General features: G+C 44.4%; 1 protein-coding gene across 1 annotated transcript in view; it reads left to right on the top strand.

Moving 5' to 3' along the window:
- The window catches only part of Il9 (interleukin 9), a 42,336-nt gene that overhangs the window by 13,615 nt on the left and 11,754 nt on the right, over window positions 1-16,967 (top strand). The gene's annotated exons all lie outside the window — the stretch shown is intronic.

Below are 16,967 nucleotides of genomic sequence, written 5' to 3'. Positions count from 1 at the left end.
TCTCTCAGCTTTCAATAGTTTTTCTCTATTTTGTGTTTTTAGTGTTTTAACTATAATACATAGTGCAGAGTTTCTTTTCTGGTCCCATCTCCTTTGTATTCTGTAGACCTCTGGATCTGTGTGGATACAGATTTGCAAAATTTCCCTTTATGGTTTAATTAAATATATTTTCCATGTCTTTGACTTAGCTTTCCTCACCTCTGTGCCGATCCACTCACAGATTTGATCTCTTGATTGTTTCTCCTGAATTTTCCATTTTCCATCCCTGTGCTCTTCTAAGATTCTCCTTGATTTAAGCACATGATCCAGTTCCTTTGCGTTGTCTCGGTGCCCTGATAGTCTGTCTTTCACATGATCTGTCCTGTTGGTGAAGATTTTCACTGAGCTTTCTGCTTGACCAATTGGCATTTTCTGGTCTTCCTTCAGTCTGGATCTTCTTTATTGTTGAACTCTATTTCCTTTTCCGGAACTGAGATCCCTCTGTAGTTGTTTATATTTTCTTGAACTTCAGTTAATCCCTGTCCTCTTTTTACTCATTTCAATTGTTTCTGCATGCCCTTGAAGTTATTTGTACTTTTCTGAACATGTTTGGAATGGGTCTTTTGAATTGAATGGCTTCTATTTCATTTAGGTCATTCTCCTTTGAACTATGAGAATGACCCCTTTGGGAGGGTGTATATTGCCTTGACCGAGAGGTGAGTAGTGGGGTAGACCATTTGGGGGAGGTTAGAGGGTGGGGCACAGGTAGGGAAGGGAGACCTTTAACAGGTCTCCATCAGACTGGGTCACTTGTGGCTAGTTATCCTAGGGGCAGAGAGAAGCCACAGGTAGTGGAAATAGAGGGGGAGCCTTGTGTAGTCCCAATAGAGCCTGGCCATTGTGTGATGGTTTGGCTCAAGAGGGCTCTAGATGGTATCTTGATTGAACTGCAGATTCTCTACTTCATTTCAATTAGATTGTAATATTTCTCTCTCTCACTCCTATCCATGGTGGATTCTAGATGGTCTCCAGAAGTTGGTCTTTCACCATCTTCCTGTCTCAACAAATAGAAGTTCCAGTCTTCAGTTGCTTGGGGCTAAACTTTGAAATTATCTGACTCTTTAATTTTTTTTTCCTTTATCCCCGTGTCAGCAAATCCCCCATCTTTCAAACGTGACCATAATCTGAGTCTCATCACTGGTGACCTGCCACTAGACTGGCCTGAGTCATCATGCTCCCTCATGGGCTCTCCGCCTCCACTCTACTCACCCACGAAGCCTCAGAGCAGGAACTAGAGTGTTACTATCACAGTATCTGCTCTAGCTCATCCAGGGACCTTCTCTTACTCAGAGTAAAAGCCAAGTCCTTGCAGAACCTGTGACGTCTCCTACATCTACCCTCAACCCCATGTCTCTGGTCCCCTCTCAAAGTCCCCCTTTCCTCTCTCCCTCCTCTCCATTCACAGAGTCCTCCTTGCTACACCCTCTGAGCACACTCACACCTCAGACTTTCTGCACATGCTCTCCCTTCTACTCACAATGATCATTCCCAGGTAATTGTCATCTCCTCTCTCAGGACTTTGGTCAGGCAGAACCTGCCTCTTCTTTCTTCCTAGCACTACCCTGCATCCTTCACCACTCTATCTTCATGACTCTAAGTCATGCTTGGAATCCAGAGTGCACACAGACAGAGATGGTTAAATTAGTGTCCCAACACCTTACAAAATTGTTCCAATTGTAAGAAGACAGAAGATAATTAGACAGATATAAAGACAGGGTAGAGAGATAGAGGATGAACAGATGGCTAGATAATAGACGGAAGCTGTGGGTAGATTGGAGTCATCTGTCCTGTCCAATGTGTCTTCCCTAGGAAAAGCAGCACCAAGTATTTATGACAACCCAAGATAGAATACGCCCATGGAAGGTTAAAGGAAGCCTATAATCATTATGCATTCTGTGTGTCTCATACATTAAGCACCAATGCCTTTCATTTGACGATCTCAAAGCATGTTACAAAAAGAGCACTGTAATTACACGCAGTTCTACATCACTCTCGCATATAAGGCAACATTGAGAGGCTTAATGGATTCAAGAGCTCACTTGCTCTTGACACATCTATATTATAAAAGAAAATCTGAGGTGAGCCCATGTGGCAGTCTGACATTTACACCATGTCATCTGAGCTGCAGGAAATCTATTATGGTGTGGCTCATTAGCATAAGAAAAATTGAAATGACTCGTAGACTGTCTACTGTCTCATGGCGTCTTTAGGCCAGATAGTCACCTCAGCTGACCTCATCTGTTCTGTCTCCTCGGGCATTTCACAGTTGAACAGATTACTGAAGGAGGCCTTAGAGGTGGAAACGGGGCTCATGCTTGCTGGTTAACCGAAAGAACCAAAGTGTGGCACACATGCTCCATGCTGGCCACACTGGTTCAAGAAAAGCTCTCTTCATGAGACTAAACCTTTACAAAGTAGTTTGTAACACGGCTTTGGTGTTTAATAATCTAATGGCATGCCCCTAAGCACAGTGACCTTCTCTTTAGATACTAATGACCTTCGATCCCCCCACACAAAAGTACCACACAGAAAAGCCTCTGGATTACAGCTTAAATGCTCATCCCATCTCAGATTCCTACATGACTATTGGAATATATCATGACCAAGAGCAAAACAAGTGAGAGCTCAAGTCTAGCCTCTATGTCTGGAAAGGAGATTTGACCCTGAAACCATGGAGAAGAGGATGATGCCCCAAGTATAACTAGCATGCAACTTCTCTATCACAGGGAACTGTCTCACTGGTGTGAGATATAAGAGAGAGGTCGATAGAGCCTCTTTTGCCGTGGTCACAGATAGCTGTGACCCCTCTTGTTACATGAAATGGAAGTCCCAAAGAGCACACTGCTAATCCGTGAGGCTCCGGCACCAATTCCATGTCTTAAGTTGGATGATTGCTCTCATGAAAGTAGAATGCAATTCTTCCAAATGTTCCTGTGCTTCAGCAAGATCATGCTGTCATCTTCATCATCTGAAGATTGGCTCAGATAATCAGCTGGGCCACGCCAAGGATCTCATAATACAAGCCACACAAAGTAATGATGCTTTAAACCTAAAATTAGCTTGTTACTTGCTGTGGTAGTTTGAATTTAAAAAGGCATATGTTTAAATTCTTAGTCACTGTGGAGAGACACAACTTGAGAGGGATTAGGACATGTGGCCTTGTTGGAATAGGTATGACCTTGTTGGAGGAAGTGTGTCATTGGGGGTGGGCTTTGGGGTTTCAAAAGTCCACATGAGACCCAGGGTTTTTCTCTTCCCGCTGCCTTCAGATTCAGATGTAGAACTCTCAGATACCATGTCTGTCTGTGTGTCGCCATGCCCCTCACCCCATGCATATCATAGACGAAACCTCTGAACCGTAGGCAAACCCCAATGAAATGCTTTCATTGTTATGAGTTGTCATGGTCATGATGCCTCTTCACAGCAGTAGGACACTGACTGAGACACTTCCAATCACACTGGAGTAGTCCCACAACTCCAAAAATGGTCAGCCTATACCATGCACATGACCAAAGTGAAATCATGGGGACCATAGAGAATAGAGAACCCTGAGTAGGAGGTGTGAAGTTTCAGCTCAGGCTTGGTCACTGTCTAGCCATTTTATTTCAGACAGGAATTTCATCCCCACTGGAGACAGAAACCCGTGTGTGGTTACCTGAGGAGATGTGAACCAACATCTATTCTCCCTATAAATGGTAGAATGTCGTAATTCCACCTGAGTGTAAGAGTGCACAGTGAACTTCTCAGAGTTACTTACAACCACCTAGCTAACTCAGAGACAGGTGCAACCCTAAGAAGCTCACCCAGCCCGAGCAACAGTTAATGAAAAGCTACATTGCTGGGACTCCTGCGTTCCAAAGGCGGCTTAAGAGGTTGGAGAGTCATCTTCAGTTCAGTTGGTGGGAACCTCTGCTGGGCACTGCTTCTAAGCAGGCAGGTTGTTCTCAACTTCTTTTAAGCAGCTTAGCTTGTCTTTTAGGCAGTGAGTCTTTTAGGCAGTGGGCTGGTTTCTGTCTCTTTTGGATAGCTTGCTTGGTCTGGGTGACTTTTTTGAAGGCCTCCCTGCTCACATACCACTTGGGGAGGGAGGGGCCTAGAATCTGGTCAGTTTCAGGGACTTCCTGAAGCTATTGTATTGTTTTTTGTTTTTTGTTGTTTTTTTTTTTCCCTGAGCTTAGCTTAGCAAGCAAGCTTTCCTACTACTCGGACTGTTTTCACCCCTTCCTGTGTCTAAAGGAGCTTTCCTCCAAGATGGAAGGTTTTATGTGGAAGAAAATCACTACACCATAATATTGGAAGGGAGGAAGGAGGGAGAGGACTGAAGGAAGAGAAATACAGCAAGTTTCCAGTAAATAGCTTTTCCTTTGTTTAACAGACCTTATAATTTGCTAACTAACATCTTACAGACTTCAAAGGATGTCATGAGGCTCGTCTGTCAAGTAGCTGCTTTTTCCTAAACTAAAATAAAATGCAAGAGAAACCTCAGACCACAGGGCCTTGAAGATTAGGAGTGAATGAGGTAACAGAAGATAGCGACTCTTGATATGAGTCCTTGTCATGCCGATTCCATGAACTGCCTAGGTCAGGGCTGCAGCAGTGTAGCCAGCAGCTTTTTAGAGGCTCCATGCTGGGGCAAATCGTGTGAAAGTGTGGGCACTTGGTGGCTTTAGTGACACAATGAATAGAGTTTTTACAAACTCGAATGCTTGAGGAGGGGTGGGGGAGATTGCTCTGACAATCATTTAGTTGAGCTGTATCAGTCTCTCTGATCAGATTTTCTTTCTTTCAAACCACACACAGGATGCAGAATACTGGTGCTGAGACATAAATGTCTGGGTGCCAGAAACAGAGATGATCACTAAAAGAGTGTGTTTTGCATAGCTTTGTCAAAGTAGGCAACCACTTTAAAACTTGCCATTTTCTAGTTTTAAATTCAGTCATGACAAGCAACACTGCCAGTGATTCTTTACTGGTATAAACACATGCTGAAAGTTAGCTTACCCGTCCATTTGTAGGCAGGCATTATAAGTGAGGAAAGGAGAAACCATTTTGCTACCATTTACATTATGTAAATTACATTAAAATGATGTGTTTTTTTTAATCAAGACAGAGAGGTACAGTAAACCTCTAGAGAGCACCTCAAACTAGAAAAATACTAACTATAGCCAACATTCTACATGATGTATCATGTACTGTTCAATCAACAAGCCTCAGAAAACTTATAAACATTAAATAAAAATAAAGTTTTATTTATGTAAAAATCTTCAAGGGGACATACTAAAAAGAAATCTAATTTCAGTTATAACTGAGTTTTAAAGACACTTTCTTCTAAGGCTGACGAGATGGCTCAGCAGCTGAGTGTCCTTGCTATCAAAGCTAATGACCTGAGTTTGATTCTGGTAACCTACATGGTAGACAAACAGAACTGACCCCAACAAGCTGTCTTCTGACCTTTATACGCATGCCATGCCATGGTGTGTCTGTGTGTACACACACACAGACACACACAGACACACAAGCAAATAGACATTCTTCAATAGTTTCCTATCCCAAGCACATAATGGTATAACTATTTTTTGGCTTTCTGAAGTTCTGGAAAACCAAGTTATGACATTTGGTAAGAGCCACCAATGGTGGTAGTATCAACCTGCCATGTTGTTTACGTTTGGGGACATGAATGCAAGGCTCACCGCCTAGAAAATTGCTTTTCATTTCCTGTCGTTTATTCTTCTGTTTATGTGTCTCTCGCTGCACGTCACAGCATCTCCTAGAAATTCTAAAGACTTGGCTTTGCTGGTTAGCAACCTGCCGTCTTGTTACGAGATATGCACAATAGCGCCATACACAATTTTAACCACAGGTTCGTTAACCCGAGAGTCCATTCAGCAACACGTGCCATTTGCTGATCAAAACTCTGAAAGCAGGAGCGGGCCAGACGGCTTCCTGACTCTGAAGCCTTTAATTCTGCAGAAGGGAAAGAGAACGAAGTGAAGTACAAACAGACGAATGAGTGGGAAATCGATTTTAGAGGCCGATAAGCGTCACTAGGGAAACGGCAGGTAAGATGATAGAGGCTGCAGGAGGAGGGTCACATTAACAGTGCCACTTAGATCAGTCCTTACTGAGGACATGTCATCCCAGCCAGACCTGTGACAGGAAGGAGCCAAGCCCACAGAACAGCAAGAGCAAACCAGAAGGGGCTGGCATCTTGCTAGAGGAAAGGGGCCGGTTGTGAGGGAAAGCAATGAGGGTGGGGAAGGAAGCAGGGGCCAAGAAGAGCATCACACACAGGCCGTGGTGGGAAACTGCAAGGCTGGTTTCTGAGTCAAGGATCTTCACCAGAATAAGGAAACCTGATTTACACAGGCGTCACAGTGGGAGAGAAGAGGGCTGCTGGCCAGCTATGCAGTCCTAGGTTGAACTCTATGTAAGGGCATCAGGCACAGGGGCTCAGTAGGGGCCAAGATCTATGACTTGCCTACACTGCAAGTTCTATATCCAATATAGATGATTATCTATAGAAAGAAGGGGTTCTGCTGTTTGTTGAGACAAAATGGCTTTGGACTCACTATACAGCTGAGGATGGCCTCGAACTCCTAATCCTCTTGTTTCCACCTCCCAAGAGCTGAGGTCACAGGCATGTACCACCATCCCCAGTTTTGTGTGGTACTGGAGTTTGAACTCTTACCAACTGAGTCACGCACCCCCAGCTCTAAAAAGAGATCTCTTTTTCATAGCACACCATGCCCTGTGGAGGCAACCTCCAGAGCAAAAGCAAGGGTGTGTGTTGCAGCAATGTTTACAAGGATTAGTTGTTGGAGAAAAGAGAAGCAGAAGATTCTGGTCACATCCAGGGTAGAGATGGCTGGTGGGTGAAATTTGAGAGGTGATGGGCCTCTCATCAAAGCCTTAAATATGAGGGGAGCAATGTGGTCCATGACTGAGCTAGGGAAACTGGGAGTTTTCTTTGGGGAAAAAGGGTGAATTATTTAGCTCAGACTACAATGAACAAAATATGCATCGTCTTAGAAGCCAAAGCAGCCCCTGTGTGAAGAAATTCACAGCTTCAGCAGACGCAACCCCAGAGTGCAAATCTATGCCTACACTTTGGATTCTGACCCACTAGGAAATGGAGGTAAGGAAAAGATGGCGTGAAGAGACTGAGTTAGTTCAGTCTGGTATGCTTCAGTCAGGGAAGGCACAACCTCTCCAACATCCAGTCTTCCCTTCTTCTCTTCCCTCATGATGGCAGGAGCCCACGTGGACGGAGTAGTCATGTGTCTTGGAGTCCTCTCCCACCACACACTCTGGATCTCCACTGCTCAACCCACTAACCTTCCCTGCTGGATCCAGGAGTCAACTGTGACTGGATGAGTCTTGCTGAAGTCCCTGGGACTCCCTGACGGATACAGCTCATACAAGCTGGACGAGTATACCTGCTAGTATCTCCCATACCTCAACCCAGCTCCTAGGTCTGTGAGGCAACGTACCTTGTCCCTTGTATATGGTGCCTGCTAAATTTCTACCCAGATGAAGTAAAGAAACCCTTTGGTAACATAGGGGTTTCTGACTCCTGTCCCTGTGCAGGAAAATGAATGGAGCTTTACCTAGCTCCCGTACCCTTCTGACTCTGTCTGACTACACCATTGAATGTACTCAGGCATGCTGTTACTACCTCTTGCCCAATGCCCAGGTGGGCGGCATAATGATTAAATAGGGGATAATTCCTTCTTGGGAGCTGTAATGGCTATTCCTGGTTGTCAACTTGACTACATATAGAATGAACTACAATCCAGAATTGGAGGGCTCACCTATGATCCAGATCTTGAGGCTGGAAGACACAAATTTCTGACCTAGATCTTGGCATGGAGATCTTGAGGCACAGTGGCCATGAAAAGCTTAGGCCCAAGCCAGGCAGTACATGCCTTTAATCCCAGGCAAGGAGATTCTGAGTTCAAGGTCAGCCTGGGACAAAGCAAGTCCCAGATTTAAGCATGGTGGTGCACACCTTTCATCTGGGCCACACCTTCTCCTGGAGGCCTACCTAAGGACATTGGAAGAGGGAAGATTCACTCTTCTTGGTCTACTTGAATTTCTTGCCAGCTGAAACAACTAGCCTCGTGGGACTGAGCAACTCCTAGATTCTTGGACTTCCTATTCACAGCTGACCATTGTTGGGGAGTTAGACTACAGACTGTAAGTCATCACAATAAATTCCCTCAATATATATAGAAAGAGACATACGTTCTGTGACTCTAGAGAGCCCAAGGGGCCCTCAGAGCAAAATAAGCAGGCACACTCTCGTCGTCCTCTCAACACCTATAGTGTGTCTCCTCTGACTGACTAGGGCTAGGAGAGGGAAGACAGTCACCCTGTGCTTCCCTCTGTCCCCATTCTGCCCTTCTCACAATGTCTTGACACTAGATGAGGTAGCCTTCCAACTTGAATTCCTCCTATTCCATATTTCTGGCCCAGAACAGCTAGCCTCACAACACAGCCATCAATGTGGAGGGCAGCCTTCCATCTATATACAGAATCTACATACAGTAAAGGAACCTACTTGCTACACCTGGGTGGTTGAGGAATGATCTGACTTTTTTAAATAAAGAAAATAAGCTATTTTTCATACAGAAACATCTCATACTTGCAACCTGAGTTTGTGGTCCATGAAGCCATTAAGGCTGGAGCCAGCATCTGAGTCTTTGACATGTGGCTGAGTAACACTGGGGACTGAACAAGGACTTTAAGTCACACCACAAAGATCAAGACTACCTCTCGTATTGCTACCTGACCTAGGACAATCCATTATAAGTACGTTAAAAATGAAGGCACCTCAGAGCCCAAAGAAATGAGGTTGTAATTGAGACCGGAAGAAAGTTAATAATGTGGAGAAGAAAGTTAATAACTGGAGTCCAAGGATTTCCAGACAGAGGGTGCTCAGCTGAATCAAGTGGTTCTGGAAGATCTAACTGGAACAAGATTCCAACACATACTCGGATCCTAACCCAGACAGACACTCACCCAGAGTGTTGAATTTTCCTAGAAAGACACTAGGGACTACTTTTTTCCAGATCATAAATAAACTCAGTTGACCAAAGAGGACCCCTGGCAAAGAAAATTCACAAACGCATGCCACCACTTTCAAGGAAGACAGCAAATACTGTGCTCTTTGAGCCAAAATGAAACTCCAGCAGCTGACTGTAATAGGAAGTCCTAGCCACTGGAGAGTCCCTGTGGTTACTGAGAACCATGCATAAGCACTCCAGGGGATCTGCTGTCTACTTCTTACTGAGCATCATATAGACAGGGTCTCTCTCTCTCTCTCTCTCTCTCTCTTTCTCTCTCTCTCTCTCTCTCTCTCTCTCTCTCTCTCTCTCTCTGTCTCTGTCTCTCTGTCTCTGTCTCTCTGTCTCTGTCTCTCTGCTTTGCCTATCATTTTCTGAAATCAACCTGGAAAACACTATCATTCTTTCAGGCACACACTGAAGTGCGTAGTTGTGGGTGAGGCAGACCTTTGCTAGACAGTACACATCATGCGTCAGGTGTGATGGATGTGATGGGGATATCACCAGAGATAGACCCCCCCACCACCACCACCAGTTTCCAACAATGAAGCAAAATCCTGGGGTGTAAAAGATGCCTACATCCTTCTGCCTTACTCCACCTCCACTCTGCACTCCCGGTACCCACCCCTCCTCTCTTGACCTCAACCGCCATCTGTGACTGTGGCAGTTGTGGATATTTTTATTTGAGTCTCCCATTCCATCTGACCTGTTAAATCCAATTGAGATAGAGCCAAGGAGTTTGTCTCTGAGCTGTAGTCCATTCAGGGGAGTATGGTGAGAAGAGAAATAGAAAAAGAGGCCAAGTGTGTCTTTGGGGCCAACCCGAGAGAGAGTCAGCAGATCTGAAGGGAGATGAGGAAGTCAGCTCTGCTCTAGCTTCAATACGCTGTCCTGACACAGAGCCCTGGGGAGGGGAGAAGCAAGTAAGTCAGGAGACTCATGGGAGCATGGGCAAGCTTCTTAGGGTATCAGATGGCCAGAGGCTGCAAAGCTATGTACCCTCTATGATGTCCCCTGGAATATTATCTGGTGGCAATGCCTTCCCTGTAGACTTGATGTGGGGTTTCTAATAAGATAGTATATTATAATATTTAAGTCAAGGGCTAGTTTATAGGAAAGGTTAAAAGAACTATGACTGAACAACAGACTGAAGTTTCTTTTATTTTTCATTTTAGGGACTGGTGGGATGACTTCACATTTCAGAGCACTTGCTGCTCCTCCAAAGGACACCAGCTCAGTTCTCAATGCCCAAGCAACACAAACTCTGGCGTATGCCTTAGAAGCTAGAGTTCATGAGGCAAAGGCAGGTAGATCTTTGTGAATTTGGGGCCAGCCTGGTCGACATGAGTTCAGGCCAGCCAGAGCTACATAGTAAGATCCTGCCTCAAAGATAAATGAATTAAGTAAAGCTTAGAATGTAAAAAGAGCCGGGCAGTGGTGGTGTACGCCTTTAATCCCAGCACTTGAGAGGCAGAAGCAGGTTGATTTCTGAGTTCTAGGACAGCCTGGTCTACAGAGTGAGTTCCAGGACAGCCAGAGCTATACAGAGAAACCCTGTATCGAAAAAAGAAAAAAAAAAAGAATGTAAAAAGAATTTAAATTTAAATTTTTGAAATTTTTATTTACTCACAGAGGGGCAGGTTTGTGGAAGCAGAAGTCAGTTCCCTCCTTCTACCATGTGACTCCCAGGGAACCAACTCAGGTCATCAGGCTTGTAGGCACATGCCTTAACTAACTAAGCCACCTCACCAGCCCAGGTGTACCAAGCCACTTGTGTGTGAATGTTCTTCCCTGGAAGCCCAGATGGTTCCAGAAGAAAGCATGATCCCTCTAGAGTGTGTGGTGGAGTCTCACCTCAAGTGGTTAGACTCCTAAGACTTTCGTCAGGTCCCATCTTCTGCTTGTCAAGCACGGTGGAGCCCTCCCACCAGAAGCCTGAGATAGACACAGTAACAGGATGCCCTCCCTCTCTGAGATGGGTCATAGGTGACGGTAACTTCTGCTAGCTGATCATTACCTCACCTTGGACACTGTGATAAAACCAGTTGCCTTATTAGAGATGTTGGCACTTCGTCTAGGCTCCGCCCCACAGTTACCTGGCAAGAGTCAGGTAAGCCTGACTAAAACACTAGAGAAGCTGTGAGAGGGGCTGAGATGACCTTGAAGCCAACAGCCAGGGAGGACTTAGTGCTTGGTCCAGCCACCCATGAGGAACCAAATCTACCCACATCAGTTAGCAGAGGCAGGCCCTGCTTCCAATGAAACCTTCAGATGGGACCGCACTCCCTTTGTTGACACCTGATGCAGCCTTGTGAGGAGCCTAGAAACACAGGATATGGCTGAGCTATGCCTGCTCTCAGAGAAACTCTGTGATGGTAAATAAACAGTGCTTTAAACTTCTAGTGTTGTTTGTAACACAGCCATAAGATAACTAAAAGAGCTGACTTGTCACAGTCTCACTGGTATAAGGGTCGGGGTTAAAGTCAAATCCTGAGCCATTGTCATCTTCCTGCCAGAGGCCTTGAGGAAATAAGTGATGAGCAAAAATAAAGTTCAGTGTTTTTGAATCTTCCACCTCAAGTACCCAAAGAAGGTACTGGGGACTGAGCAGAACAGGGTATGCTATCAACCTTGCTTATAAACTCCGTCAAAGGGCAGAGCCAGTCCTCTGGGCAAAGGGATTCCATGAAATCAGTAATGACCTGGTGCCATCTAGTGAGAAGTGCTGAATCAACCTGTCTCCAGCAGATGACAATCCACAGATCTCTGTTGGTAAATACTTTACTTGTTACATCAGAAGACCAATATCCCATGCGTAAGAGTTCTAAGTCATTTGTGAAGATACACAGCCATCAAGGAGCCAGGGCACAGCTGGTGATGGCCTAAGGGCAGCCAGTGTGCCCCCAAAGAACAGCCAGAGTTCTCCCAAAGAACGTCTTATGGGAGAGGATGGGGAAGAGTCACCTCAGGGCAAAGCAGCAGCAGGACCACCTCAGTCAAGCCATCAGGGCAAACATGAGGAGTGAGAACGCTGGCAATCTATACTGTTGACATCCAACAACTAAAAAGTTTTTTTTAAAAAAAAAAGGGGGTAGGGGGGAATACTAAAGTAGAGAATGTGATCTTAAGATTAAATGAGCCAAACACATGCTGGTCAGGAATAGCCAAGGGCAGCCATAACTAGACACTTCCTGCATATGTCTGAATTTCTGTAGGGTAAGCTATATAGATAGGAAGAATCAAGGTGTTTTCTGAAGAGGGGGAAGAACAGTAACTTCCCCAAAGGAGAGAGGAAACTGAAGACAGAGACTTTGAACATTACACAGAGGGGCCAGAGCTGGAGAGAGGAAACTGAAGACAGAGACTTTGAACAATATTACATGGCGGGACCAGAGCTGGCTCAGCAGTTAAAAATACCTGTTGCTCTTCCAAGCCACTGGCATTTGGTTCTTAACATTCAGGTCCGGCAGCTTACAGCTATAAGACTGGTTCTGAGGAATCTGACATCCTCTTCTGGCCTCCAAGGGGATCTGCACACAGGTCATACACCTACCTACCTACCTACACACACACACACACACACACACACACACACACACACACAAAATTTCAAATTAAACAAGTGTGGCTGAGTGAACTCTGCGCTGCAATCCAGGAACTGATGTAGGTTGTGCTCTGAAGATGCCTGCTTCCCTAGAGCATCCTTGAGACCTGTTCCCGGCCTTTTCAGACTCTCATTTTCCTCACTTCAATGGTATCAACCACTTCCATGGTGATAAGTGGGTCTCTCACTGTTAGGGGACTTCATTTGCACAAATCATCGATCCTCTCCCTATGATGGAGCTCAATGGGGACCCAATGATACAGATTCTAACATCATCCCTTTCTTCAGATGAGGAAATTAAGGCAGAACTGATATGCATGAAGTCACATTTATGCAAAAGCAGCAGAGGTTCTCTGGGTCAGCTTTAAAGACCCCTTATGACACCTCACAGGAAGCTATGAGGACTCAGCAGAACTACATGTTCAAATGTTTACATGTTTTAAATGTGTGGCTGTACCTGTGGGAAGATCAACTGTAGATACTGTTTGTGTAGAAAACAAGACAAATGTGAAACCCACAGAGCTAGAAAAGAAATGGTAAAAATAAACTTAAATCAAATAGATAATAAGGGAAAGATAGATAGTGTCAGATTAGTGTGGTAGTTTGAATAAGAATAGGCCTCAACAGACTCATATGCTTGAATACATGGTGCCCAGCTCATGGAACTGTTTGGGAAGGACTAGGAGGTATGGTCTTGTTGGAGGTGGTGTGTCACTGGGGCCAGGCTTTGAGGTTTCAAAAGCATCTCACATTCCCAGTGCCCCTCTGCCTTGTGCTTATCGAGACGTGATCCCCGAGCTTCAGCTCCAGCACTATATGGCTGTGCGCCTGCTTGCTCCGAGCTCCAGCTCCAGCACTATATGGCTGTGTGCCTGCTTGCAGCTATGCCACCCATTATGATGGTCATAACTCTCTGAAACAGTTATCCCCCAAATAAACTCTTTCTTCTGTAAGTTGCCTTGGTCATACAATAGAAAAGCAACTAAGACAACTGTGACAGACCTGACTATACTTTTTTTTTTTTTTTTTGAATGTGGAAACCTTTGGGATTTTGGATTAAGAAAGCAGTTGGATGCAGTGAGATGGTCTTCATGGGCCATTTTAGTAGGATCGTGGAAGATGGCAGTTCTGAGAGCAATGTGGACCAGAGAGATGCAGTTCAATAGGTTTCAGAGGGAAAGAATATTAGCAACTGGGTTAGAGACCATATTGTGACATTTTGGCAAAGAATCTTGTGGCTGCTTTCTGCTCTTGTCCTAAAAATCTGACTGAGGCTAAATTGAAAAGCATTGGGTTAATTTCTTTAGCAGGGGAAAGCTCAAGACAGCCTATTCTCTGATTTATACCATAAAGTAAAAATTAAGAAGGTTTAAAAAAAAAAAAGGAGCTAGGTGGTGGCACACACCTTTAATCCCAGCACTTGGGAGGCAGAGGCAGGTGGATTTCTGTGAGTTCAAGGCCAGCCTGGTCTACAGAGCAAGCTCTAGGACATTCAAGGGTAAACAGCCTTGAGCTGTCCTGAAAAAACAAAACAAACCAACAACAACAAAACCTCTTAAATCTCTGCAAAGTACAAAATATGTTTTACAAAGTTTTATTAAAGAGAAAAATTGGTATAGTATATAATTTGTTAATTTTTAATTTCAACAAATCCCAGGTCATATACTGAGGTTTGGTCAGTTGCTATGTATTGTAAAGCTAAGTGTGGGCCCCCAAGGTCTGGTTGTCTCAGAGATGGGAGAGTCCACACATACACCCAAGTGACACTATGTGACCTTGCTCCCAAGTTATTTCTGATTGGTGAATAAAGATGCCTACCGCCCGTAGCTGGGCAGAATTGAGAAGGGCAGGGCTTGAGGTTTTTCCAGGTTTGGAGTCAGAGGAGATCAGGATGGAAGAGAGAAGGTAAGGATGAAGGAAGACAACCATGGGTTAGGAGTCAAGAAAGGATGACTCTGAGGGCTGGCCAATTGGAGTTAAGAGCAGCCCAGATGAAACAGTAATAACTTGGGGTTATCAATAGGACATAGATTTTAATAGCATAGAGGATGGATATCTGCCTAGCTGTAGGGTTAATTAAGGCTTATTATAAATATACAGGCTGTGTGTGTGTATCTCTCAAAGGCAGGGTAGAAGGCCCCTGATTGAGATTAAATACTCTCTACAATAATCATGTTCAAGGAAAATAAACATTTAGAAAATTAACATGTGGGAGGGCTGGTGGGTAGAAGACAACATGCTAACACTTTTCTGTTGTGGTGGGCTGTATCTGACTCTAAGTCCACTCTTTTCCCATCCCCATGCTTTCTGCTGTGTCATCTCCCAGAGTTCTGAGCAGTGGCCGAGGGGTCTCCTTGAGTCATCGATCAGCCGTATGACTCTCTTTATCTCTGGACTTGGCAGATGTGATTAGAACAGAGCTTGCTGGGCGTTGAGCTTTCCACCCTCCCCTGTTACCGTGGGAAGAATACCCAGGCAGTCTCAGGCATGTGCGCAGCAGGCACTAGCAAGTACTTCATTCAGTCCACACAAGCCCAACAGATGCTTCTCGGGAAACCCCACTGAGCCCCATAGATGTGTGTAAACTTAATGAATAGCATTAGAAGCTGGTGAAGTATTGCGGTTGCTTGTTGCACCACAAAAGCTAACTGCTGTATTTAAACATTAGTAATAACAAGTTGGAACAGACACACACACACAAACACATAACACTATATGTATTAAAGTAGAAAACACTTCATCTTTTGCTTATACTTTAATACCTAAGTAGATATTCTACAAGGCCCATACATGCTCGATAAGGCACATCACACTAAAGCATTCAAAATAAAATAAGCTTTGCCACAAGCCCCACACCCTGACCCTGCAGTATTTTTTATCCAGCTGACAACCACCCCCATCAACTTCCCTGGCAAAGGCCTTGGAGTCCTCTCTCTCTCTCTCTCTCTCTCTCTCTCTCTCTCTCTCTCTCTCTCTCTCTCTCTCTCTCATCATTTACCTAATACCACCTTAAAAGATTCTGAGTTTGATGCTGGTTGTCATGGGCTATCCACAATGGGTCAGGCTGCCATTGTGTCTCACATAAGTAATCGCAACAACATCCTTGTCTTCTATCCTTGCGTCTCTTGCCCCAGCTCTTCACCATGTAACAGCTAGAGGAGCCTTCCTAAGTATAGACCAATTCGTGCTGAGTCATTCCCCAGGCCTATCGCCCACCAGGGGCTCCCACCTTCCTTAGGGTAGAGTCCGGAATCCACCTTCCCTGCCTATAGGGCTGAGGTTTGCCCTTTTGCCTCTGACCATAAGTATTCCCAACCCTTTCATCAGCCTATAGAAACACTAGCTACCTCGCTGTCTGTCCCTCTTGCACGGTAAGCACACTGGAGGAGCCATGAGTCCTTTATGTTACCCATCCTTTTCCCCCTCCGCCAGAAATGCTTTTTCACAAGCTATGTGCGTGACTCACTCACTTGCTTCCTTTGAGCCCCTGCCCAAATCTCCATCATCGGAGAGCCTTTCACTGGCTGCACAATAGGCCTCAGCTCTGCTCTTCAACCATATCCTCTTTATTGGCTTTTGTCTTCCTGGGCTCGTCTCACCACTTGACATAGTACTGGTGTATTTATTTCCATTTGTTTCTCATTGTCTTTCTGTGCTTTCTACAATGTAGGCTACGTGGACCAGGAATTTGGGTTTTGTTCCCTCTGAATCCTAAGAGGCCAGAACAATGCTCAGGATATAAGTCCTCAATAAATACTATTGAGTAGATGGGCGAACCTAGGAAGAAACTTTGTAAAAATGCATGGAACTTACATGAATTAAAAATAATAATAAATCTACAATTTATTTAAATATAATATAATATTTAATAAATAATAAATATAATATAATTAAATATAATATATTTAATTGAGGGAGATAGGAAAACATATTCAAATATGTAGTGATAATTAAGCTTTATGAAGAGAGGTCCAATACCTAAAAGAGATAATTCCTTCTCAAATTCATTTTAATTGGACATTACACATAGTATTTAGTGGAGGGATGATCAAATAGATGACAAAAGGACAATTTAGAAATGTGAATGTTTGCAACTATTTAAACTGCTATGTGAGAATGAACAGTAAGTGCTGGGGATATGTTCTCTCACCATGTGCAAGGACCTCTGTTAGCACTGAAAATAAAAGCCAGCCATATGTTCTCTACCACCCATTAAGACAATTAGAAAACCATAGAAATAAGGTTATGGCAACACCAGT

Source organism: Mastomys coucha, unplaced genomic scaffold, assembly GCF_008632895.1.
Source record: "Mastomys coucha isolate ucsf_1 unplaced genomic scaffold, UCSF_Mcou_1 pScaffold7, whole genome shotgun sequence".
Classification (NCBI taxonomy): domain Eukaryota; kingdom Metazoa; phylum Chordata; class Mammalia; order Rodentia; family Muridae; genus Mastomys; species Mastomys coucha.
This window is presented reverse-complemented; position numbering and strand designations above follow the sequence as displayed.